The sequence below is a fragment of the Podarcis pityusensis genome (genome assembly GCF_964106645.2).
Source record: "Podarcis pityusensis genome assembly, chromosome: 2".
Taxonomy (NCBI): domain Eukaryota; kingdom Metazoa; phylum Chordata; class Lepidosauria; order Squamata; family Lacertidae; genus Podarcis; species Podarcis pityusensis.
In genome coordinates this window covers 58,967,866-58,993,523 of record NC_138029.1, presented here as the reverse complement: position 1 = coordinate 58,993,523, position 25,658 = coordinate 58,967,866, and the positions used below count along the sequence as shown (strand labels likewise).

Here is a 25,658-nt window from a genome sequence, read left to right as displayed (position 1 = left end):
CCACCACCCCATCTCCATTTAATCTACTGTGTTCTTAAGGTGTTTTTTTACTGTGGTTTTTTGCGGAAATGGTAAATCCAGATTAAATTGAGAAATAACATAGGACAGCATTTTTATGAGGAAGATATGTGGAAGCTGTGCAAAAATTTGCAGCCACAATAAAGTTGCATTTCTTTCATCTACCCGCCTGTTGTAAAGCTTTCTCTATTACAAACACAGAATTTCTGCCCATTAAAAGGTGACAGCCCCAATGCTAACAAACAAGAAAAAGTAATTAACAGACACAATGGTAGAAGAAAAGGCACCTTATAGTTTCATATGTATATATAAAAGAAAATGCAAATGCTTGTCACAAGCTGCAAATAAATGTTTTGTGTTGTTATTGTTTTATCCAACACCATTCTCTGAATCTCTACAAGTCATCACTACAAGATTTACTTATTAAAAGAACTTCCTGCTGGGATATACTGTAATACTTTGCTCCTTGTCCTTCCTTCCAGTTGTTACTCACAGGCCCTTTCCCCACTTAGACCCCAAACAGGCTTTTGTTGAGACAAACATCTTAGAAGAATGAGGGGATTCTTCTTTTATTACCACCACCTAACCAAAAAACACTAATGGGGAGTGGGAGCTGGAGCAGTACCAAAGTTTGTCAAAATTAAACTACAGAATGGTTCATAGCACAGGCCAATAGTGCCTCCATTATTCAACAGTCCTTCAAACAGCCCTTTTACAAGAATTAATGTTCCCAACCACAATTTATCCAAAAGTTCAAGATCCCTTATATTTTGCACCGCTTCAACATGACCCCTTAAAATGTCAAACGTTTAATGTGCAGGCTTTCTTTTTAAACGTTTGTTCCTACACTAACTACATAAGAGGGCATTCCAGAGGCCTACATATTTACATGAAGCTAAGGAAAGGGAAGGGGGGGGGTGCAGTTTTTTAAATAAAGAAAAAGACACCTGCTCTAATGTATTAGGGGCCTATTGGCCAATATAGATGAATAAATAATATTGATGATATAATTGGGGACAACTTAAATACTGCAAACCAGGGATGGGGAACCTGTGCAACCTTTGGATGTTGTTCGGATGTTTAGGGAAGTTTTTAATGTTTGATGTTTTATCGTGTTTTTAATGTTCTGTTAGGAGCCGCCCAGAGTGTCTAGCGAAACCCAGCCAGATGGGTGGGGTATAAATAATAATAATTATTAAATAATAATTATTATTATTATTATTATCATCATCATCATCATTATTACAACTCCCATCATCCCTGACTGTTGGCCTGGTGGCTGGTCTGAGGGGACTTGGACTCCAACCACATCTGGAGGGCCACAGATTCCTTACTTCTGCTGTAAACGCAAAAGGTTTTCAGCTGTGGCTAGAAATTTTTACATCTACCACAAAGATTTTGCTTGTGCTTCTTTTTTTTATAGCTAACCTCTTTTTACTTAACTGTCTCTTGCAAGAAGAATTTTCTTACCTATTTTGTACAAATACACCGGAGGGGAAATTGAAAATAAATAAATGATTGTGTAGCTAAACTAAAAAGCACGTAGAATCAACAACTTGGTGCTGGTGCCACTGCAGCTATAGACACAACCTGAATCTTGTAAGTAGGGTAATGCCAGATGGCATTGTGCACTGCCATAGAGACTTTCCTCCCATTTTCTAACTTAACAGGGTTGTACTGGTGACAATGACTCAGCCTAAAAGGACCAGAAGTTGCCCCTTAAAGAGACTGTCATCAGCCATGCTTTCCCATTGCCATCTTGACAAATGGCATCAACCAAGATGACCAAAGTGGCTTCAGTGTCATGACTGGGCTTGAAGCCAAACTAAACTGTTACAGGTGTTGAGTAGAGAGAACCTTACCACAATATCAGGATTCCCACAACTGATCCTGAAACTACATATATTGCATGTATTAAAACTGCATAGATCCAACATTTTATATGGATTTCCTTCAGCTGCTCAGTGTATAAAGCACTTAGTCAATTTCCACAACATTTCTCCTGGGAAACAGAGGAAGAATTCCATTTTAAAGCCTCTAGTTCCCAAGGGAAAAATTTACCAAAAGCAAGTGCCTAATTTACTGCATGACAGAATGGAGCAGTATATACAGTATATGCACACAATAAGCAACAAATAGCTAGAATGACATTTGTTTTCCACAAGTACTGCATTTTAGAAGAATTTGCTTTGGCTTAGAAGCGCTATTAAATATATCTGCATTATAAATTGCAGCTGTGTAAGTGATAGTGCAACAGGAAACTATTCAAGTGTCATCTGATAGCTATATCACCACTGATAAAAAGAAAAAAGAAATTTTAGTAGAGTTTCTAAAGTGTAAACTGTTATCTTGTGTTTAAAGTGTTCTGGTGATTCTGTTTTCATTACAACAAATATTGACTCAGTAAATATAGTGGAAAGCAGTATTCCACCAGCCTGGAGATAATAATATAGGAATATATAAAAGCAGTTTTATAGTTGATGGGTTCATTAGCAAATTCACTAGAAGTATGGTTCACAGTCAGTGTGTTTCAGGACCCCCTCAAGAACAATTTGCACATTTGGGCAGTATGTTTATTTAAGGCAATACAGCAAACCTGAGTATGGTAGGAACATCATCAACATAGTCAAACATTGAAGAACAGGAGCCTGGTCTAGGTTTTCTGTTTGCATTTCAATACAAGAATGGTTCGCAAACATTCTGTACACTCATTCTACAAATCCAAAATGATAAGCTTCACTCACTTTCTTTACAAGTTATAAAGACCCATTTCAGGAACTCATTAAAATCTGTGGAAGCAGAATTAAGCCCTAGAAGAAAGACTGAAAAAATACATATGTAGTATGTTTTTGGGTGTAAGAGTGCAATGTGCTTAAAATATAATCCAGGAGGAGGTGAAACATTCATAACCCAAGTATCACAAGGTGGGGAACCACTACTCTTGCCACCTTTAAAGCATGCCAGCGCCTTCAGCACAGGCAATGGGGGAAGAGTTAATTCATATTTCCAGCAGGCTTGTGGCAGCTGCCTTTTCCTTCAGCCTGTGGATCACCTGACTCATTTGCTTTATCTGCTTTTACCTGCTGCCACAAAACCACAGCAAGGTGGTTTGTGGCACATCAGGTCTAAATGAGCTCTTGGTCCCTGATGGTAGCAGGTAGTGTGGCAGGAGGAGGTAGGAGGATTTCTGTTTCATTTTATCAAATTTAATTTTGCTGCCTGAGCCAAAGGAGACGACGGCACCCCTTTGCATTCCATGCACGGGAGCTAATCAGACTGGTAGCTGAATCTGACTGTAATGCTTGATGGGAAAGCCGTCTTCCATCACAAGCTAGCTTAGAGGGCACAGGGCATGCTGTGTGGCACACGCAGCTCTGAGTACCAGCATCTTGCTTCTACTCTCCACATCATAGCATCTGCCATCTGAGGTGGCTTCCCTCACACTACCTAATGGTAGGGTCAGCCCTGATTTCATCCTGAAACACAAAGAACGCAATGGTTCCCCAGTGAGGATGCCATCTTGCACAGCCAAATCCTACTGATTTCAAAGGTTGACTTATTTCAGCTTGTTGATTTAAATAAACACAGCCTTGGTTTCTAAGAGACAGTTTTTCGGGAGTTGTATGTGGGATATAGGAACGGCCTCAAAGGGACAATGAATGGAGCTTGATTTGTTATTGGACAACGTTTATATATAACTAGCTGTTGCCTCAGGATGGTGGCACCAATAAGGCAAGGCAGAGAGCCTCCACACAGACGCACACACACAATCCTGAACTGGAAAAAAAATAACCAGACAAATATAGTGAGTCACAATGGAAACATGGCATGTGAATGTGACAGGTACTTAGACAAATAGATTGTTAACACCCAGACAGACAGAGCTGATAAGCCTCTTCAGCCAACTGGACGCTTCTTTATCCTGCTAAGGAAGAGGAGGAAAGACTTAGGATGATGAGCAAAAGTAGACCTGGTAAGCTCTGACACATTGCTTCCAGACTCCAGTCCACACCCATGACAAACAAAATTTGCAGCGTCTCTCAGCAAAACCACTTTATGTGCTGGAAGGCTGTAAATATTATTCTCTGCTTCTGTGCCAGATAATGATGTATTCTGTAGGCCAGGGCAGCTTCCTCTGCATCATTTCTGGTTATGGCGATCAGCCTTTCACAAAGAAATTTTTCATTGATGCTGTAGTAGTAGTAGTAGGGTACTTTGCAGGTGACAGTCATCTCTTTGGAGGAGTCCTCTGTCTGAAATGCTATTTGAAATGCTGTCCATTATAAAGATAAAGAACCATAAGAATGGGCCTCTTCTGTGTTGGCTCCCTGTTTGTGGAATGCTCTCCCCAGGGAGACTTGCCTGGCACGTTTGTTACATATATTTAGGCACTAGGCAAAAACGCTGTGGATATACAACCTGACTGTCTGTCTCCCGGCATTGGTGATTGTAAGGGATTCTCATATGGTGGGGTTGATGTTGCCAACCTTCCTGTCACATTTTCAGGCATTAAATAAATAAATAAATAAATAAAGGAAGAAGGAAGAGGAGAAGACTTGAGGGTGCCCATTAACAGTTAGCACCTGGACAACTGAACAGGCTCACAAGTCATCTGGTCACAGTCTTCCTCACCATAGTAAAATGGTATTTCTATAGTAAAATATTGGTATTTCTATTTAAATTACAGTATTTTTTTCTAAATTTGCATATATGCAGTGCTTTTTTCTAGGGGTGCGCAGGAATACGCATACCCTAAACACTTTGTGAATCTTTGTACTTTTGTCCATTTACAGTTTCCCCCCCCTAATTTGAACTATAAAATGGTGATTTTCTTGAATCAAAATGAGAGTACCCCCGAACATTTTTTTAAAGAAAAAACGCACTGCATATGTGCATACAAATTAGGTTCCCCACTCCTGCCCTACAGCAAACCCTATTGGTCTCTTGAGTCACATGACTACCTGCTAGCTGCAATGTTGTCCTCTTGCCTTCAGAAGTGCTGGCACTGAAGCTCAGCAACTCCCTCTTCTAGAAAGCTACTAAGGTGGCAAAGAGAATTAAGTTGCAGTCTCTTGTTTCTAGAGGGGAGCTTTGAGACTCCCTGGGCCGTACAATGTACATGGCAAACAAAATAAAGGTAATATTTGTTTGGAGAGAAAGCTTGAGAAAATTTGATTGAAGCCAAATGTGTGAAAACACCTTTGAAACTGAAACCTGATTATCCTTTTCCAGGGTGTGCGATTTCAAGGATAAACTGCTGTGTCATCCATCATGGAAGAAACACGAACACATTTCCTCCAGGTCCCTATCAGGAGGAAGACTCATGTTCCTCCCGTAAAGAGGCAACTACCTGTTCTGACAAAACACTTGGAAGTTAAAAGGCACTGATACTTCTCTTCCACTCCATCTTATCAGACTGTAGACAGAGGAGATCCCGACATCACTCTTATCAGTCTCAATTCACTTCACAAGATAAGAGTAATGGCGGGCGGTGGGCGGGGGTAACAAGTAACAGAGCTGGTATTCACCAGGAATGTTATTCCCCCTTGTTAGACATGAGCAGGCTACAATCTGGGTCCTTAGACATAAGACAACCCTTCCATTGGCAAACCCCATTCAACAGTGAGGCAAGAACAGCTGCAGATTACTTTTCCATAGCACAGGGGTGGGTGGTTTGTGGACTATAATTCCTGAACATCAACCATGCTGGCTGTCCAAGAACATCTTGAGGGCCATAGGTTCCCAAAGCCTGCTGTAATATGTTAAGTATTACCATCTCTAGGAGATTATTGGAATTTACTGGAAGGACACTTGTCAGAAATACAGTGGTGCCTCGCAAGACGAAATTAATCCGTTCCGCGAGTGTCTTCGTCTAGCGGTTTTTTCGTCTTGCGAAGCAACCCTATTAGCGGATTAGCGCTATTAGCGGTTTAGCGGCTATTAAAGGCTTAGTGGCTTAGCTGCTAAAAGGCTATTAGCGACTTAGCGGCTTAGAAAAAGGGGGGGAAAGCGGAAAAAAATCTCAAGACTCGCAAGACATTTTCGTCTTGCGAAGCAAGCCCATAGGGAAATTCGTCCTGCGAAGCAACTCAAAAACGGAAAACCCTTTCATCTAGCGGGTTTTCCGTCTTGCGAGGCATTCGTCTTGCGGGGCACCACTGTACACTAAAATGCTAAGAAGTCAAGCACCACACACAAAAATATAAGTATTATTATTATTATTATTATTTTGTTTGTATAAAGCAAGGCTGCCCATGCAATAAGGTAGAATTAAATGGCTGCATTGGGTGTCAGATTTCAGGAATTATTAAAAGGAAGGATATTTTTGATCAATATATTGTTTAAACTATTATTGTATTTTCAGCCTCAAGACACCAAAACGTTCTGGGCCAGCCATAGGCCCAAGGCTCTCTTACTTCAATTGTAAAGTGAAAGGAATAAAAGAAGTTGAAGCAACAGCTCATATTCTCCGGTTCTCAATGCTGGTCTAAGATTGGACTCTGCCATTTTGTTATGAAACCCACAAGATAAATGGGCCAATGAGCACTAGGTGCTTACCTACACTGTGTGGCCTTTTTCTTCATCATTTAATAAGCCTGTGAAATTCACATTGCAGAGGCACCATTTTTTGGTAAAAAGAATATGACAAGTCTAAGTGGGACCCACACACTATACTGTATACATTGGCAGCCCAGGCCATCTCTTGCCTCTGATTGAGGCAGGACTGCTGTGTTTCTTTGTTGTCTCTACCCAAAAACACCCAAAGAGAGGACCTTCTTAACTACCTTGTGGGGTGTGAATGTAAAGGGGTGTTTCTATTCATGCAAGTAGGCATTTGGGGAATCCAAGTTTGCACCTCGTTGATTTCCAGAATTCCGAAAGCCAGCATCTGGGAAGTAAGAGGTGCTATATAGAACAAACTGAATAAAAGTATTTGCAAATTCCCAGCTATGGTGCAGCAAGGGAAGTGATCTAAGCCCTCTTGGACAGGACAAATTCAGAGAAGGAACATTTTAAGAGCAAAGATAAATAATGATTATGCAGAGAGGGGCAGCCTAAAGGGTTGAGAGACTTGTTCCAAGAGAAAGACACTGTATATTTTTGTGTGGCGTTTGGAAATAAATCTCTAGGCACATAACATAAACACTGATGGAGAAAAACTTAAAATAACTAATAAAAAAATGGAAGTCACCTGCTACAAAGTAATCAGTCATTAATTAAAATTTATGTATATTGAGTTTAAAGGTAAAGGGACCCCTGACAGTTAAGTCCAGTCGCGGACGACTCTGGGGTTGCAGCGCTCATCTCGCTTTAGTGGCCGAGGGAGCCAGCATACAGCTTCTGGGTCATGTGGCCAGCATGACTAAGCTGCTTCTGACAAACCAGAGCAGCGCACGGAAACACAGTTTACCTTCCCAGCTGATAACATGGCTCCCCAAATCTCTTTTCTGATGAGAGCAGCTTTTGCATCTCATTTGGAAACCAAGGACCCAGAGTCTGGAGGAAGAATGGGGAGGCACACAATGCCAGATGCTTGAAGTCCAGTGTGAAGTTTCCACAGTCTGTGTTGATTTGGGGAGCCATGTCATCAGCTGGTGTTGGTCCACTGTGCTTCATTAAGTACAGGGTCAACGCAGCCATCTACCAGGAGATTTTGGAGCACTTCATGCTTCCTTCCACAGACGAGCTTTATAGGGATGCCGACTTCATTTTCCAGCAGGACCTTGGCACCCGCCCATACTGCCAAAAGTACCAAAACCTAGTTCAATGCCCATGGGATTACTGTGCTTGATTGGCCAGCAAACTCGCCTGACCTGAACCCCATAGAGAATCTATGGGGCATTGCCAAGAGAAAGATGAGAGACATGAGACCGAGCAATGCAGAAGAGCTGAAGGCTGCTATTGAAGCATCCTGGTCTTCCATAACACCTCAGTAGTGCCACAGGCTGATAGCATCCATGCCATGCCTCATTGAGGCAATAATTGATGCAAAAGGGGCTCAAACCAAGTACTGAGTACATATGCATGCTTCTACTTCTCAGAGGTCCACTATTGCTCTACAGTGGTACCTCAGGTTACATATGCTTCAGGTTACATACGCTTCAGGTTACAGACTCCGCTAACCCAGAAATAGTGCTTCAGGTTAAGAACTTTGCTTCAGGATGAGAACAGAAATCATGCTCCGGTGGCGCAGCGGCAGCAGGAGGCCCCATTAGCTAAAGTGGTGCTTCAGGTTAAGAACAGTTTCAGGTTAAGAACGGACCTCCGGAACAAATTAAGTTCTTAACCCGAGGTACCACTGTATTTGCAGTCCTTGTTTTGCTGATTTCATTTAATATTCTAATTTTCTGAGATTGTTAATTTGGGGTTTTCATCAGCTGTACACCATGATCATCACAATTATAACAAATAAAAACTTGACATATCTCGCTTGGCATGTCATGAGTCTATCTCATATATTAGTTTCACCTTTTAAGTTAAATTACTGAAATAAACGAACTTTTCCACGATATTCTAATTTTCTGAGTTTCACCTGTACCTCAAAAGTTAATATATTTTGTGGGATGTATGAGGTGTTAGGAGAGGCATAGTACTTCTGGTGGGGGACACATTGTGCTTCTTCTGGGGTATCTTATTCACCTTTGGTCCCCATCCTGCACTTAGCTCTCACCTGTGGCTCCTAGAAGCTGGCAGCATGTGACAGTGGCCACACCCTGGAAAACAGTTTTGACTGGTCGCCTATACCAGGTGAGGGTAGCCAATGGGTCTCAAACCCTCAGTGAGTTAGGGGCTTTCCCTGAATGCAAAGGCAGGCTCTGGAGGACTGATAATTTCTCATGATTATTCTTTACTAGCTCTTCTAAATTATTTGTAATCTATATTTCTAAATACCTTTTTATTTCTCCACCCACCCACAGCTTTGGTAATTAAATCTCTGGAACATTTAAGTTACCAGTTTACCCAAACACCTAGGTTTTAACATGAAGCGTGCGAAGAGAAGTGCGATGTTCACATTCTCACCATAAATAAAGAAGGTATATGTGCTGCATGTGAAGGAATATCCTTGAACAAGGAAAAAGAATAACTGCATTTGTTGCTTCCTAGATCCTGCAGGAGCTGATCGGGAAAACTGCTCGAGGGTTTTGTCATTAGAGTTTTGGTTTACAGTGGCTACAGTTCAGGTTGTTTGACGGAACAATTCTCTCTGAGCTGGAGCCCATAGCTCTTGGGTTAAACTAAATCTGAAACGTACTCATGTTGCTTTGGAACTTGAATCACCCAAGGGCTTGCTGCTGTGCCCTTAAAATACCTGGTCAACCTATGCATCTCTGTAAACAGTTGCTTAGAAAGAAGAAACAGATCCACACTACATTTAAGGCACATTTTGAACACATGACTTTCCGCAGTTTCCTGGATTCTTAGAGGGAAGTCATGTGCTTTAAATGGGCACTGGATGTGCTTTAAAGGTGTGGTGTGGATTTCCGGGGTTATTTTCCAAAGGGAACTGAGCATGCAAATGCTGTCCTGCATTTGCCACTGGTCAGAGGAGTAGGTACAAAATCAGTAATGTGGTTTATCTTTCGTCCTGCTCAGGGCTGAAATAGAACACAAAAAGCTCCACCCTCTCCAGTCGTGTTTCTTACCATAAGCTAGAGCAGGAGCGCACGCACACATGCGCAAGCGTACACACCTGCCACTCTTTCCCCGCTGGCTTTCGAAGCCATGGCAGGGGAGGAGGTGTCTGCGCCTTCCTATTGGCTGCAAGAGCTTCCTGCAGCCAATAGAAAGCCGTGGCTGCATCCTGGAAGTCAGTCCCTGCACGGAGCTAAACCGGTGCGCCATGCCAGTTTAGCTCCATGCAGGGACTGACTGAGCGGGCAGCAAAGGCCGGGGGCCGGTTTGATGGCCCCCTCGGACCATAGTTTGCTGACCCCTGAGCTAAAGAGAGCCAGCTACACATAGAACTTCTGTATTCTCTCACATGCAGTTCTTGGTATCAGCATCAAGGTGAAAGCCAGCCATTCCAGTACAATCATCAAATTCCAGAATGTAGCTGGTGGCTTTTGAAACCCATCCGAGGTTTCGAAATGTCCCTGCATACACCAGCACAGGATTTAGGGTGGTGCAGGTGGTTCGTCCACAGAGGGCGTTGAGGCAAGGGAGCGCAAAATTGAGAAGATCCATTTAGGGGCCTCACACAGAGTGACATATTGCAAAAGATTGCCAAAGTCTCCACACACACACACACACACACACACACACACCGCAAACACACAGATTGTGCCAACTCCAGCAACTGAATTCAACTTGATGCTAAACATGATTGGTATCACTTGCCATTAGTGGCTTCTCATGCACTGAAAGGTCTCACCATGCTACCTTCAAGAAACACACCACACTGCTTTGTACTGCAATCTCTTGCAGTATTGAGACACCTATCTCTTTGTGTTCATTTTGAATTTCTTCTTTTCCTTTCAGAGTTGGGTGTCTGTTAGGAAAGTCTGCTTTCAAAAACCCTGCAGAAGACAATTAGGGAGCTGGAGGGATTTCCTCTTTGTCCCTCATAGAGCAGAAGGAGAAGCAATAGAGAACAAAAAATAGGGAGGCGACTACTCAAAATCATCCCGGCACCCTTTGTACTCCAGGCAACCATGCGTCAAAAGGCGAGCTCAGCCCTTCCCTTCTCTAGCCCCAGTTTGGAGGCCTGTGGTTTCTGTAGCCAGTTGGGAATTTAATCACCTATCCCACACTCTGGAATCCCACATTGCACCAGCCAGCCAGTCCTGGTAGGGAAGGTTACCACCTTTTCTCTCTAACAGCATCCTATGACTTTAACAATGAAACAGAGAGGCAGAAATTCAACCGGAGCACATTGTACCTCTATGTTGGAAAAGCTGCACTGGCTGGATTTCTGCCTATCAGCGGTAAAAGTGGAGAAGCCCTGCCAGCACCAAAAAAGGAGGAATCAATGCAGATTTCAAAAGCAGAAATTAGATTTGCATGCTTTCAGTTTATCCAAATGAAGAGCAAAGGGGGAAAGCAAAACTGGAGCTTTCTTTTAACAAGATATATCAATCTACATAATTTTTTCTGAGTGCATAGTATAAATGTCATTGGCATGCAGCTTGGATTCTATGGTGTATCCAATAGCCATGGATGTAAAAAAACAAAAAAAACCCTGCTACCTCTACAATATCCTTATTATCCAGTCCTAAGATATGAATTTTCTTTTTCTTTTTTCACCTGTTATTTTCCATGCATTTAAATCAAACAGTTTTCTGAAGACATCAGTTGATTGGGTCTCTTCCATCCCCCAAAAAAGCTTATGACTTGATAGCTCAAAATGTCAGTACTAATTAAGAAAATGGAGCTGTGCGCAAACCCCCAAGAAGTGCATCTGCCGTGGGGAGGAAATATCACTATCTTCCCCAGAAGCAGGAGTGCAGAGCAAGTATTTCTCCATAAACTGATTGTTAGCCAGCGATTTGGTAACCTCTGAATTATATGCTGAAGTACCCAACTTCCTCTTGTGGTTATGAGGAATAATTTTATATTTTGTGAAAGCAGAAGTTTAAAAGTAGCCACAGCTATGAATTTACATAAGACACAGCCAAATCCCATTCTGATTTATACCCTGTTCAAAGGCTGCTTTTGATTGGGTCAAGGGGTACAAAAAAAGGGATCCCTCCAGCCATTGCTAATGATGGCTATTGCTACACTGTGTTAATAACCATGTAGCTTACATTAGCCTCCTGCCACAAATGCCCCCACTTCTTTTGCATTTCAAATTAAACCAATGTGATATTAGACTGATACTGGATCTCAGCACTAGGCTGCCAGTTAATTTATCAGCAGCCCTGAATAAAACTCAACATGTAATTTTCAATGCAATTTGACTGATCAGCAATAACATAATTGGTTGCAAATGTCTCTCTCTTCTGTTGGTTTTGTCAAGTGATACTTTCATTAAAGTGACAGCACCAAAAATATGATCTGTATTCTTTTCTTTTAAATCAGATCTTGGCAAACAAAGGTTGGCATGTTAATGAGAACTCAGGAGGGGTTATCTGTTTTTGCCTACTTAGCATTTACTGCTCAGATAATCCTTGAGATATTGTTGGTTGGTGGCATTGCCCCCCTCCCCACGTGCCTGCGCCAGAGAAAGTTTCAAAGCCAGAGAGCTGGGGCCAAGAGCAGGAGCATTAAATGCCAACACTGAAATGAAAACTTGGAGGCAAATTCTGTCTAATGGCAGAAGAAACCTTTTAAAGCCTGGACTAAAGTTAGCTTTCATGGCCTGATGTCTGGAGCTGTCGCTACAAGGACAAGGGCATTCTCCCTGCCTATGAGGTCAGAGGGATTTTAATTTTGTTGCTTACAAGATCAGTTCTTTGTTCCTTGCTAAGGTTGCACCTTATATGTTGCACCAATATGCCAGCAAGTTTGGAAAACTCAGCAGTGGCCAGAGGATTGGAGAAGATCAGTCTACATCCCAATCCCAAAGAAAGGCAGTGCCAAAGAATGCTCCAACTACCGCACAATTTCACTCATTTCACATGCTAGCAAGGTTATGCTTAAAATTCTACAAGGAAGGCTCAAGCAGTATGTGGACCGAGAACTCCCAGAAGTGCAAGCTGGATTTAGAAAAGGCAGAGGAACCAGAGACCAAATTGCAAACATGCGCTGGATTATGGAGAAAGCTAGAGAGTTCCAGAAAGACATCTACTTCTGCTTCATTGACTATGCAAAAGCCTTTGACTGTGTCGACCACAGCAAACTATGGCAAGTTCTTAAAGAAATGGGAGTGCCGGATCACCTCATCTGTCTCCTGAGAAATCTCTATGTGGGACAAGAAGCTACAGTTAGAACTGGATATGGAACAACTGATTGGTTTAAAATTGGGAAAGGAGTACGGCAAGGCTGTATATTGTCTCCCTGCTTATTTAACTTATATGCAGAATTCATCATGCGAAAGGCTGGGCTGGATGAATCCCAAGCCGGAATTAAGATTGCCGGAAGAAATATCAACAACCTCAGATATGCAGATGACACAACCTTGATGGCAGAAAGTGAAGAGGAATTAAAGAACCTTTTAATGAGGGTGAAAGAGGAGAGCGCAAAATATGGTCTGAAGCTCAATATCAAAAAAACTAAGATCATGGCCACTGGGCCCATCACCTCCTGGCAAATAGAAGGGGAAGAAATGGAGGCAGTGAGAGATTTTACTTTCTTGGGCTCCATGATCACTGCAGATGGTGACAGCAGTCACGAAATTAAAAGACGCCTGCTCCATGGGAGGAAGGCGATGGCAAACCTAGACAACATCTTAAAAAGCAGAGACATCACCTTGCCAACAAAGGTCCGTATAGTAAAAGCCATGGTTTTCCCAGTAGTGATGTATGGAAGTGAGAGCTGGACCATAAAGAAGGCTGATCGCCGAAGAATTGATGCTTTTGAATTATGGTGCTGGAGGCGACTCTTGAGAGTCCCATGGACTGCAAGAAGATCAAACGTATCCATTCTTGAGGAAATCAGCCCTGAGTGCTCACTGGAAGGACAGATCGTGAAGCTGAGGCTCCAGTACTTTGGCCACCTCATGAGAAGAGAAGACTCCCTGGAAAAGACCCTGATGTTGGGAAAGATGGAGGGCACAAGGAGAAGGGGACGACAGAGAATGAGATGGTTGGATGGTGTTCTTGAAGCTACCAGCATGAGTTTGGCCAAACTGAGGGAGGCAGTGGAGGACAGAAGTGCCTGGCGTGCTCTGGTTCATGGGGTCACGAAGAGTCGGACACGACTAAACGACTAAACAACAACAACAACAAGGTTGCACCTTATCTAATTTAGAGGAACCAGAGGAACTTACCCCACCCCAGTGTACGAAGAACTGTCAGAAAGAATGCAAACTGGGATCCTGTAACTCTATTTTCTTGTGAACGAGGTTGCCAACTTTTTTTTTTTTTAACTAGTTTTGAAGCTGTGCCTTTAACAGCAGACTGGCAAGCAGAAATCAAGCTTTTCCAGGCACCAAAATAAGTGAAGGAATCCCCTTTGCCTAGGCTCAATTTTTTTGCATGTTAGGTTACAGTTCAAGGCCCAGGACCAAAACTGAGTCAGCACCAATCAATGCCAGCAGCTAAGATGGTCAAAACCCAGTTCCCCCAATATGAGTAGCCTGATATGTAATTACTTGCAAATTATGCAAATCAGGCACATTAATGTGTGCATTCTCTACCAAATGCTTTGTGTTTTGCTCCTAGCAAAGACCACAAAAGTCCAGGAAGGAGCTTCTGCCAGCACAGAATGGTCTCTCTCATTGGCTCAGTTCTCATGTAACCCCCAAGCCAAACCATAGCATAGTGCAAAGAATACAAGCACGTAGGTTCCTAGAGAGGCTGCTGTGCTCCTTCCTCAGTCCTGCTGCTGCTGCGCTACACAGCACTAAGCCATGGTTTGGCTTAAGATACCATATGAGCTGAGGCTCATAGTTTGCCTCCACCAAACAAAACCGTGAGTTTCAAACCAAGGATCTTACATTCTTTGAAAGGCGCAAAAAACTCTAGGGCAAGGGGTGGCTACACTGTGGACTTCCAGGTGTTGCTGGACTCCCCACACCCCTCACCATTGACGGTGCCAGCATGGGCTGATGGGAGTTAGAGCCCAACAGCATCTCGAGTGCCACAAGTTAGCTGCTCTAAGTTATGTGTCTTAGTTTACATGGTCTGTAGAACCATATCAGCGTCAAATCATTGGCTTCGAATCAATAAGATGTGCTTCAGAAAGAGGCCAGTCCCTGGAGCCTATTAGGCAAAAGAACAAGGCAAGGCTAATGGGCAAGATTAGCACAAATCTGTGGGGTCAGAGGTCTCGGAAATTAACAACAGGCCTTGAGGTAATTTTTCCTAGCAACAGGCCACAGACTGAAAGGAAAAGCTTTCCCACTTCTTTTAAAAAACAAAATTAAAAAACACTTGCTCTTGTATCTTCCGTAGCAGAGAGTACTTTCTCTTCCACTAAGACAGGCATGTGGAGCCTTAAGCCCTCCAGATGTTGCTGAACTACAAACTGCATTATCCCTGCATTATGCGTGATGGGAGTTGTAGTTCAGCAACACCCTCACCCCTGCGCTAAGAGAGGAGTCCTCAGATGCAGGATTAGGCATGGGAAGGTCATTAGAGGATCAGCCATCACTATAAGAGTAATCAGTCTCATGGACTAGACCTTCTAGCATGAAACAAGACTGGCCCAAGACATTTTGCTGCGCATGGCAAAGGACAAATTGGCACATCCACAAGCTGACCAGACTGGTACTTGATTCTTACTTTTAAGAGCTCTGTCTGGCAGAACCTGAGATTCTCCCCCTAAGTCCCGATGCTGCAAACCATCTCTCTCCCATCCAAGGCCACCTCTTTGGCAGGGTAACATATATGGCACCACAAAGCTACCCTTGCGATTAAAGGCTCCACCACCAGATTTCCCCAGCTCACTAATACAAGCAGGAAGCAGGCACTTGTCAAAGGACAGGCCTTCCATGTACGCTCAGAGGCTCCCAGCTTTGAGTTTCTGAAAACAAAAAGGTGACAACCTGATTCTTCTTTCAGATCACACCCATAGCACTGCATCAGTCAAACAGTTTAGCTTCAGGTTTGGGAGCAGTGGGGCCTGTTTGTGAAGCTATTATAATTCACCCCCCATAATATCGCCTGCAGTGTTTGACGGTGAAAACAAGAATTTGATCAATAACATTCATGTTTGGGGGGGTGTCAAGGAAACCAATCTTTCTCTTCACAGGAATAAACAAGCATTTAAAGTCAGGGGAAACAAACAGATCCAAGCTCTGACCCCCCAGTTGCACAGCTGGACTGAGCACAAAGCACCTCCCCAATATAAAGTCACACAATCCTTCTAGACCATGGATAGTAAATGTAATACAGTAAGATGCATTGCAAGTAATTGAAATTAGCACCAGAAATTACTAAGCAATCATCGTGAAGTCTTAATTCTAAGGCTGAATCTAGAACAGTAGTGGGGAACTAGAATCCAACAATGTGTGAAGGGCCACTAGTTTCTTATCCCTGGCCCATCCTACAGCCACACATCAAAATCCAGTTTCCCTCCTTTAAATTCTGTCCAATTAGCAGAGCTATTGCTGCTTTCCTCTCCTTGATCAATTAATCATTAAACAGTGGTTTCCATTCATTGGGTAGGATGCAGGAAAGCAGGAGCAAGCCTGCTTCATACTGAAAATGTGAGCAAAATATTGTCTGCATGTTTTCCCTTAATATATCTGGAAATATAAGGGCTAGAGGCTTAAATTATTTTTTTTTATAGAGATGCCACCTTTTTCTGGTACCATCCTCTGTGCCTTTAACAACTGTGCAACAGCTAGAATTTGAAAAGGTGCTTTTTTACCCCACAACCTGGAAATGCAGCAATCAGGAATTGCACTTGCCCATTATATAATTGTTAAAGGCACACAAGCACTGTTCCCCAGGCTAGATATACCGTAATCTTGGTGTGTGGTGGGGGGGAAACATGTAATACACTTTCATCCCTGGGAAAGGTTATGTGAGTCAAACCTCATTATAAAGACCTCAAGCAGCTTTGATGAGTCCTGGTTTCCCTCTTCTGTACGCCAATTGATATGACTCCTTTCCACCTTCCTACTCCACTGTGTTGAAAAAGGCTGTTGCTCATGCCAGGCTAAACGAGTTACTAGGTAAGGTGCTTCAGGAGTACCCTCTTGCTGTTACTGACTAATACGGGCACACTTCTGGAATTCATATTAGAATGATGAATCACAGCTCCAAGTAACCTACTTACACAGCTCACAGATGCTGTCGTCAAATTCAAAGGACACTATTCTGCTGAAATGTTCTTAGTTTGGGGGCAAATAAAATATGTGAACTGTAATATGTCATCACATGTCTTTCCCATTTCCTACTTGGCAATGTGTATATTTCTTAGCAAATGTTTTAATTTGTGAATTAGATTCAGCAGTACTGAGGTCTCGCTTAACTTCTGCCAATCACATCCAAAGCTGCAATTTCTAGCTTCCAATTCTGGAGTTGGAGAATAGCATAGAGGGGAGAAATGCAGCTTATCTTGTCTACTGGCTGTGATCTGAGGTCTATTTTTTTAGTAATAGCTTTGAACCACTAACTATCCTCCCCTGCCTGCCCCAGAGGAGGGGGAGAATATCACTTTAGCAGCTCAGGATGGAACTTCAAACTAGCCCTTCTCTGAGTGTTGTAAGATATGAGTGTGTAAGCTATCCATTCTTAAGGAAATCAGCCCAGAGTGCTCACTGGAAGGACAGATCCTGAAGCTGAGGCTCCAATACTTTGGCCACCTCATGAGAAGAGAAGACTCCCTGGAAAAGACCCTGATGTTGGGAAAGATGGAGGGCACAAGGAGAAGGGGACAACAGAGGACAATATGGTTGGACAGTGTTCTCGAAGCTACCAGCATGAGTTTGACCAAACTGCGGGAGGCAGTGGAAGACAGGAGTGCCTGGCGTGCTCTGGTCCATGGGGTCACGAAGAGTCGGACACGACTAAACAACTAAACAACAACAAAGCTGGAGAGCTGTAGCGTTGTTGAATGTGGACAGGTGATGGGGCTGCAAATGCAAACATTCAGGCAGGTAGCACTTGTCAGAAAGAAGTAAGACCAGTTTAGAATCCAAAAACTACTTGCTTATTTCTTGGCAGGCAAGAGAACCAGTATGATAGTATGACTAGCATATTAATCTATCGGACAATGATTGGGGAGACCAAGCCAGGTTCAAATCTTTGCTCTGCTATGAAATTCACCTTGAGTCAGTCAGTCATATTGCCTCACAGGGCTGTTGTGAGGATAAAGCGGGGAAGAAACCATATTGAAATAATGATAATAAATACGTTCTCCTATATTAAGTAAAACAGATTTCTGCTCCACAAACCCAGGGTGGGGAACCTTGGGCCTGGAAGCCAAATATGGCCCTCCTCCATGTTTGGTCCTCAGGACTCTCTCCCAAACCACGCCCTTCCCCAGCCCTGTTTTTTTGTCTGGCTCTGCTCATGCTTCTTATTGAACTAGACCAGGCTTCCTCAAACTCGGCCCTCCAGATGTTTTGAGACTACAATTCCCATCATCCCTGAACACTGGTCCTGCTAGCTAGGGATCATGGGAGTTGTAGGCCAAAAACATCTGGAGGGCCGAGTTTGAGGAAGCCTGAACTAGATGAAGGGATGTCTGTGCATGAAGAAACCAGGGCTGGCCCAAGACATTTTGACACCTGAGGGAAATCACATAATGGCATCCTCCCCTGCCAGGGAAGAAGGGGTGAGTGAAGATGCACATTAGGAACAAGGGGAAGAACAAGGGTAGGAGACGACCAGCAGCACCTCCTATTCACCACGAGACCACTGTAGATGAAGCATGGGGATGGGGGGTTGCTGAGGAGGTGGCAGATCTGGCCTCAAAGGAGCTATCACTGCCACCTCACCTGCGGCAGCAGCAGTGCATTCCTTGGAGGCTGGATCTGCTGCCCCTGCCAATCCTACCACCTGAGGCAATTACCCGTTGGCCGGCCCTGGAAGAAATGAGTCTCCTGCACAAAGGTAGAAGTAACATTTGTTGCTCTGCCTACTTTAGTCCCTGGCCCTTCTTATCACTGGTTTGTGTTGGGGGACCCTTGGACTAGCAGGGAATATGGCCCTTCAACTGAAAAAGGTTCCCTGCCCCAGGCACTGCAGGTGAGGGTGAGTCAAGGTACATTCCTTTCGTAAGGGCTTTAAAGAAAGGTTAAATTGCCCACTAGCACCCTTTGTCTGACAACAATGACCAAGCCATGCCAACGCCTTTGCATAACAAGGCAGCAGGCCTCTCAGCCAAATGTTTCAAGATAGCTGTTAAGTCTTCACCAAATTGTCCACATCCTTCCTCTGTGAGGTAATTTCCATCCACAGATTTACAATCCTTTTGTTTTCCTACCAATAATAACTGGCTGAAGTAACTAGTCTAGAAATTCCAAATTTGTCAGGGTCTCCTCAGCCTAAAAGTAGGGCATCTTAACTGAATTGAGCACTTTTTTTCTCATCAGAGCAGATGAAAAGTGACAGATTAGTTGCAGAGGATTTTGTGTACTTGTTTTGTTCTTTGGCTGGACTTCAGGGGGAAAAACGAGTCTCCTGTACTTTTTGCAGGTAGCTGAATTTCTGTGCATCGATTTCAGAAGTTTATTCATTTATTTACTTCCCACTTGGGGCCCCTTCCAATTCTACAATTCCATGATTGATATTCCAAGGATCTCAAGGCAGCATACATGCCCCCTGTCCTCACAACAGCCCTTGTGAGGAAAAGTTGGCTGAGAGGTGGTGACTATCCTAAACTCACTCAGTGAAGTTCACTGTTGCATGGGGATTTTGACTTAAATCACCCAATCCCTTTGTTTGATGGTCTGACTGCTACACCACAGTTCATCTGCAGCCATAGAGGAAGACCTTTAGGAAGTTGGTCAGTCAGCTTTCTCAACAGCAGAGCAGCTGCAGCTTCTTGGCAGAAAGTGCTGTAAAGGAACGCTAAGGAGTGTCTCTTTTTTCACACATAAAAAGCAAAGCTAATGTCAGTGACTAAGCATTTTCTATAAATCAAGCTGAAACAGCATTTGGAAGCCTAGTAAAAACCTGCAGATATATCGGGGGGGGGGGGCCGGAAAAGTACTGTAGTGACTTGAGCATTACATAGGTCATAGATGAAGTACAATGGTTATTATTTGGCTTAAACTTGTACCTTGAATGAAAAGGACTTTAAAATTCAGTTTGATGTCTCCACTTACAGATTTAGAAACTAGAATGAATCAACTTGATTAAAAACATCCAGGGTTGTAATGTGGGGTTCCTTTCCTCCCCTGTCCCACTTGCTTTACTCTTTCACAAGCCTACTTTCCTTAATAGTAGGAAGTTTCAGAAGCAACTTTTACACAGGACCAGTTCCCTTGTGAATATTGAGGACTTCTGATGTTGTGGTTTTTAAAGTTTTTTACAAAAATGCAAGTTAAGTACAGAGCAGCAGGCAGACACCTAGACAAACAAAGCTGGTATTTAAAGCAGCATCCGTTTCCCCAAAGGAACAGCACGCAGTCTACACAAGACTGCTTCTTTTCAGAAAGCTGCAAACTTTCAGACTTATTTCTCTTTTTTCTGGCTGTGTTCAGAACAGTCAAATGGCTTCCTTCAGTCCCCAGTACCAGGTGGGTGTGCAGTAGCTAGTAGCCACCAGCCTTCCAAGGCCATTAAGCAAGTACCCTTAGACAGAAAGCTATACAAAAGCTTCACAATAATGTCATTTTGCATCTCTACAGAGCAAACTGTCAACAGTTATTAAGTGTGGCTTCCAACTCTCATCCATCAACATTTGGATCACTTCATGCTTTTACCCATTACATTTCAGTTAACTTTATGCAGTCTCACCTTGGCTTTTGGCTGCTCCCTTGTCCAAGGTGTACAGAGAACTGCTCCAAAGTGCAAGCTGTTCACACAGCTGCAAGACAAGAGGGTACAGCAGCCAAGTTGCTTGTCAAGCTAGGCTGAGCAATGCTTAATGGAATGCGGGAAATGCTGTAATGCAATAGTGCTAGCACAGAAATTTATCAGCAAGCGTGAGAGACTGATCTTGTGGGTGCTCACTCAAGATCACTTCTTGCAGGTTACATATTCCATAACAGACTTTAATCACCATTTTTAATTCTTCACACAATTCAAGATGGTGAATGACAAGTGACTGAGTGATCCTTGCCATTGCTCTTCTCCCCTAATTCACTGCTGATTTGTGCCATGGCTATTTTAGTCTCCTTTTCCACTTTATTGATTTTGAGGTCAGGTTCACACCATAGTGTGATTGGTGTAAAACAAAACCAATCACCTTCATCAATTCATCTGTATGGGGGGGGGGGCTAAGCTCTGGCCCTCCATCTGGGACTTACACAAAGAGGCTTTTTGTAGACCAGCTCTAGATTTCCTTCACCTGTAGGTTAACAGAAGAGAAAACATTAAAAACCTTTGTGTTCCGGCAGGCATTTGGTGGCTTGGATTAAATATGGAGTTTGGTTTATTTTAACATACACAATATTTACTTTTTCAACCATACGTTTCTTTATGCTTTCAACCAAACTATTTCTTCACTCCACTGTAACATATATACCAAGCTCAAATAATATGAATGTTAAGCAACGTTATTTTAAATTCATGCCACAACTTAAGGAAGGCTTCCTCAGTCATTTCAGGCCTAATCTTGAATCCTCCTGCCACCATTTCAATAGTCCATCTGGTATTTTCTCTGGCTCCTTCCAGTCTATGCCACTGCCTCCAGTCATACCTCCTCTCAGTGTTTGAACACAGAGACATGGAAACACAACAATATCACCCCCCACCACTTCACATCTTTCTCCTCACTTCTCTCTTTTGATTAGTTTACTCCACTGTCTTTATAAAGTTCCAAAGAACAAAAAGAAAAGCAAGTAAGTGGGATTCTCACTTCTTAGGAATGTCACAAACTCCTCATAACACACTGTATTTTATTTTAGTTAGTTTAGTTTTGTTTATTTCAGGATATATTTTAGCCTCTTTAAAAACTATGTTTACTCTCTTTGCCTATTATTCTCTGCAAAACAGCTGCAATCAATATACCTTTGTCTAAATGCAAATATCCTTCAGGAAAGCCTGCCAGTAATAAGAGAGGGGGCGGGGATGTACTTCCTGGAAACAAGGACATTTATAATCACTTTCCTCTGTTTACAAGCCCCGAAAAAGGATACAGCAAAGAGTCTGCCTGATGTCAATAGGCAGGGAGTTCCGAAGTATGAGTCTGTCACACTAAAAGACTTATTCCTTACAAGTGAAGAACGAATACTGTGTGGCACATGTAACAATAACAGTTACAAAGACTGAAGTTGTCGTGTGGGCATATCCCTCAAGGAAACTGATCCCAAACTGTTACGGGCTTTATATACTAATAGCAACACCTTGAACCTGGCCCAGTAACAGACTGGCAAACAATGCAGATCTTTGAGCATATGGGGATAACAGTATTTGGCTTACCTTACAGCAAGGGTGCTAATCTGTGCCCCTTCTGATGTGCAGAAATCCCCAGCCAGATGGGCGGGGTATAAGTAATAAAATTATTATTATTATCATTATTATCATCATCATTATCTGGCCTAGTATGTCAGAGTTCAAGGATGGTGGGAGTTTAATGACATCTGGAAGGCAGGGTGTTCACATTGTAAGGCTTACAGGGGGCATGAAATCAGTGCAATAGTGTACAGTATCTGAATCCCTTACATTACAAAGTGCTAAATTTGGAGTATACATATTGGGAGGAAGTTGTATTTTAAACACTGAGAATTAAGTTTTTCACTCCAGTCCTTAACTGTGTTACAGTTTTAATAATCTTATTTGTTTTGTTTAATTGTATATTTTTATTGACGTTGCTTTGTGATTTTCATTTTCATTGTAAACCACCCTGGGATGAATATTTAGAAAGGGTGATAAACAAACAAAAAAATGTTATTTTTTATTGTTATTTAATTAAAGGATCAGGAGATAAGCTTGATTTCTAGCTATGAGCCAATGGTTCTGTCTGTCATAACCTGAATGGGGAGAGAAGCCTAATTAATATAATATGTTTGCTTGGGAAAATCTGTTTTTCTCCATAAAACCATCTGTGCTAAGTGGAATGTGGTGCAATAGAATTGCTGAATGAAGCTTTAAAAACTTACAGTTGCTGATGCAGAGTTCTGATGCTTGGATTTCTGTTTCACTGTATAAAAGAGTTGCCAGTTGTCCTTTGATCAATACTTTGTATTCTAAGCTGACAAATTATGTTCTTAAAAGTAGCACAGATCTTTGAAATAAAGAGGAAACAAGAAGGAATTAACATTTTAAAAATGTATGTTAGAAAGGAATCTGAATCCATGTGGCAATCTTCACTTCTAATTGTGTCTGCAATTTTTATTTTTTAAAAAAAACATGAAGATAATCAGTTTATGTATATATTGGGGTGGGGGAGGGAAGAGGAGGCTGCAGCACCCCTAAAAGTGTACAAGCTTCGATCCTGCTAATGTATAAAGATCTGAGCACAAAGTGACAGGGCATATCTGAGGGTTTCATCAATGCAGGCTTTGGAGTCTCAAAGCCCAGGTGTGAAGCTGCTCCTAAAAAAACCCTCCTTGGACACTGAGGATAATTATTATTGGTCAGTCACTAATACCGTATCCCATTTTTTGGTGCTCTTGGATGAGAGTGATTGTCTGGACTAATTTTAATCTGATTTCAGGTCTGGTGACTGCCTTGGACACCAGATGGAATAAACTACAGTGGTACCTTGGGTTATATACGCTTCAGGTTACACACTCCGCTAACCCAGAAATAGTGCTTCAGGTTAAGAACTTTGCTTCAGGATGAGAACAGAAATCGGGCTCCGGCGGCGCAGCAACAGCAGGAGGCCCCATTAGCTAAAGTGGTGCTTCAGGTTAAGAACAGTTTCAGGTTAAGAACAGACCTCCAGAACGAATTAAGTACTTAACCTGAGGTACCACTGTATGCCAGAAGAAGGACATTTGCAGAGAGCACACTTCTGCTAATTCTCCGGTCTTTCAATAACATTGACCATGGTGCGCTTCTGGATGGGCTCTCTAGGTTGAGAGTTGTAGACTTGGCGATAGGGAAATTCTACTCCTGTCAATTTCAGAAGGTGCTGCTGCTCTGCCCCATTGCACTGATGCTGTCTTGTCCCCCCAGCTTTCAAACATTTACATGGAAATGCTGGGAGAGGTCATTTTGGGATTTGAAGTGAGGTGCTATTAGCATGCTGACAATACCCAGCTCTGTCTCTTCCTCAGTGGATTAAGGTGAGCAAGTAGAACAGCAGAACCAGGGCCTGGAATCAGCAATGAGCTGGAAAGACAACTCAGTTCTGTGGACAGGCAGTGTCTTTGTGAAGAGAAATTATAGTCAAGCTGTTTCAGATGGGGTTATACTTCCCCTAAAGCAGGAGTGGCGAACACCAGACCTGACAGCTGAACATTGTCCTCCAAGACCACGCCTCCTCTCCTTAAGCTCAAAGGTGGAGAACTGGATCTGGTCCATTGGAAGGTCAAGTTTGACAGGCAGGTGGGAACACCCATTTGTCAGTCACCTGATATCACAAGCCCCACCCCCCTTGGCTACGCTCATGGCCGCACTTATCCATGCTGTAGTGATATCCAGGGATGACTGCTGCAATGCATTATGTCCTCTTGACCCTTGTCCATCATGATTTATAAAAACTAGCCAACAGGGTGTGGCTGGAAGGATCCAGGTTGTGCTGAACGCTGTGTTGCAGGGCAGAGGGATTGGCCCTTAAAAGAGGTGGTGGTGCATCCCCTTCTCAATTAAAGCTCCTAGTAGCACAGGAACTGATGGTGTCTCCAGCCAGTTCTTCTTCCGACAGTACTGAAAGACCTTTGCTGGTTTCCACTTCTCTACCAAGCCCAATTTAAGGGGTCAGTACTGTCATATAAACCCCTACTCTAGCCCAACATCAACCTTCCCAGCAGAACAGGCCCTTTTGGGAGTACCACCACCCTCTGTGGTTTTAAGAGTGGTGACACACGAGAGGGCCTTCTCTGTGGTTGCCCCCATGTTGTGGAATTACCTCCTCTCTGAGGTATGTCTTATACCATCACTGTATGCTTTTCAGCAATTGGTCAAGTCCCACCTCTTCACCAGAGCCAGCGTGGTGTAGTGGTTAAGAGTGGTGGACTCGTAATCTGGTGAACCGGGTTCGTGTCCCCGCTCCTCCACATGCAGCTGCTAGGTGACCTTGGGCTAGTCACACTTCTCTGAAGTCTCTCAGCCTCACTCACCTCACAGAGTGTTTGTTGTGGGGGAGGAAGGAAAAGGAGATTGTGAGCTGCTTTGAGACTCCTTAAGGGGAGTGAAAGGTGGGATATCAAGTCCAAATTCTTCTTCTTCTTCTTCTTTTTCTTCTTCTTCTTCTTCTTCTTCTTCTTCTTCTTCTTCTTCTTCAGCACCAGATCTTTGGTAGAGTAGATGGCCTTCCTCCTCCTGCATTGCTGTCCACTACTGTTCTGTGCTACTGTTTGTTACTTTGCTATTGGTTGTTTTGTGGTCTTATTTTATGAATATAATGTAAATTGTACTTGCTTTTAATTGTGACATTTTTGTAACTCACCTTGGGGTCAGTTGGTGAAGGGCAGGTTGTAAGTATAAATAATAAATAAATAGGCCCGCCTTTGAAGCCTGTTCAGTTACTTCAAAATGCATCCACTGGGCTCTGCACTAGGCCTGATCTGTGGGAACATATGCCTCTGGTATCGAAAGAGAACAAAAGTATACACAATGAGGGTCCACGCACACACAATAACATGAACAACAGGACTGAATATACATTTTTATAGTTGCAGTGCACCATACAGTGAATATAGAATACTGGTAAAAGTCTGTTTCGACTAGATGCAGTCTTTATCAAGTTGTATAACAAAGTCCTAATTTCTTGGGAAATATTTTCATGCTAAACTCCAATAAGAGATGCTGCCAAGTTGTAATCCACCCACTTGTGTGGAGATAAAAGAATTCTTCCTGTTGTGAAGCAGA

At 42.9% G+C, this 25,658-nt stretch overlaps 2 long non-coding RNA genes across 3 annotated transcripts in view; one reads left to right on the top strand and one right to left on the bottom strand.

Moving 5' to 3' along the window:
* The window catches only part of LOC308471981, a 62,870-nt gene that overhangs the window by 10,948 nt on the left and 26,264 nt on the right, over window positions 1-25,658 (bottom strand). The window contains exons 4-7 of one of the 2 annotated variants that reach the window (XR_013983222.1): window positions 25,237-25,372; window positions 22,781-22,905; window positions 20,987-21,027; window positions 2,578-4,291 (exon numbers count right to left, since the gene is read on the bottom strand). This is a non-coding gene — a long non-coding RNA (uncharacterized lncRNA). Of the gene's footprint in view, window positions 1-2,577; window positions 4,292-20,986; window positions 21,028-22,780; window positions 22,906-25,236; window positions 25,373-25,658 lie in introns of those variants that run through there. The other variant, XR_013983221.1, reaches the window with a different exon arrangement.
* On the top strand, window positions 3,900-6,476 carry LOC308471982. Its single transcript, XR_013983223.1, has 2 exons — window positions 3,900-3,991; window positions 6,383-6,476. It is a non-coding gene; the product is annotated as an uncharacterized lncRNA (long non-coding RNA).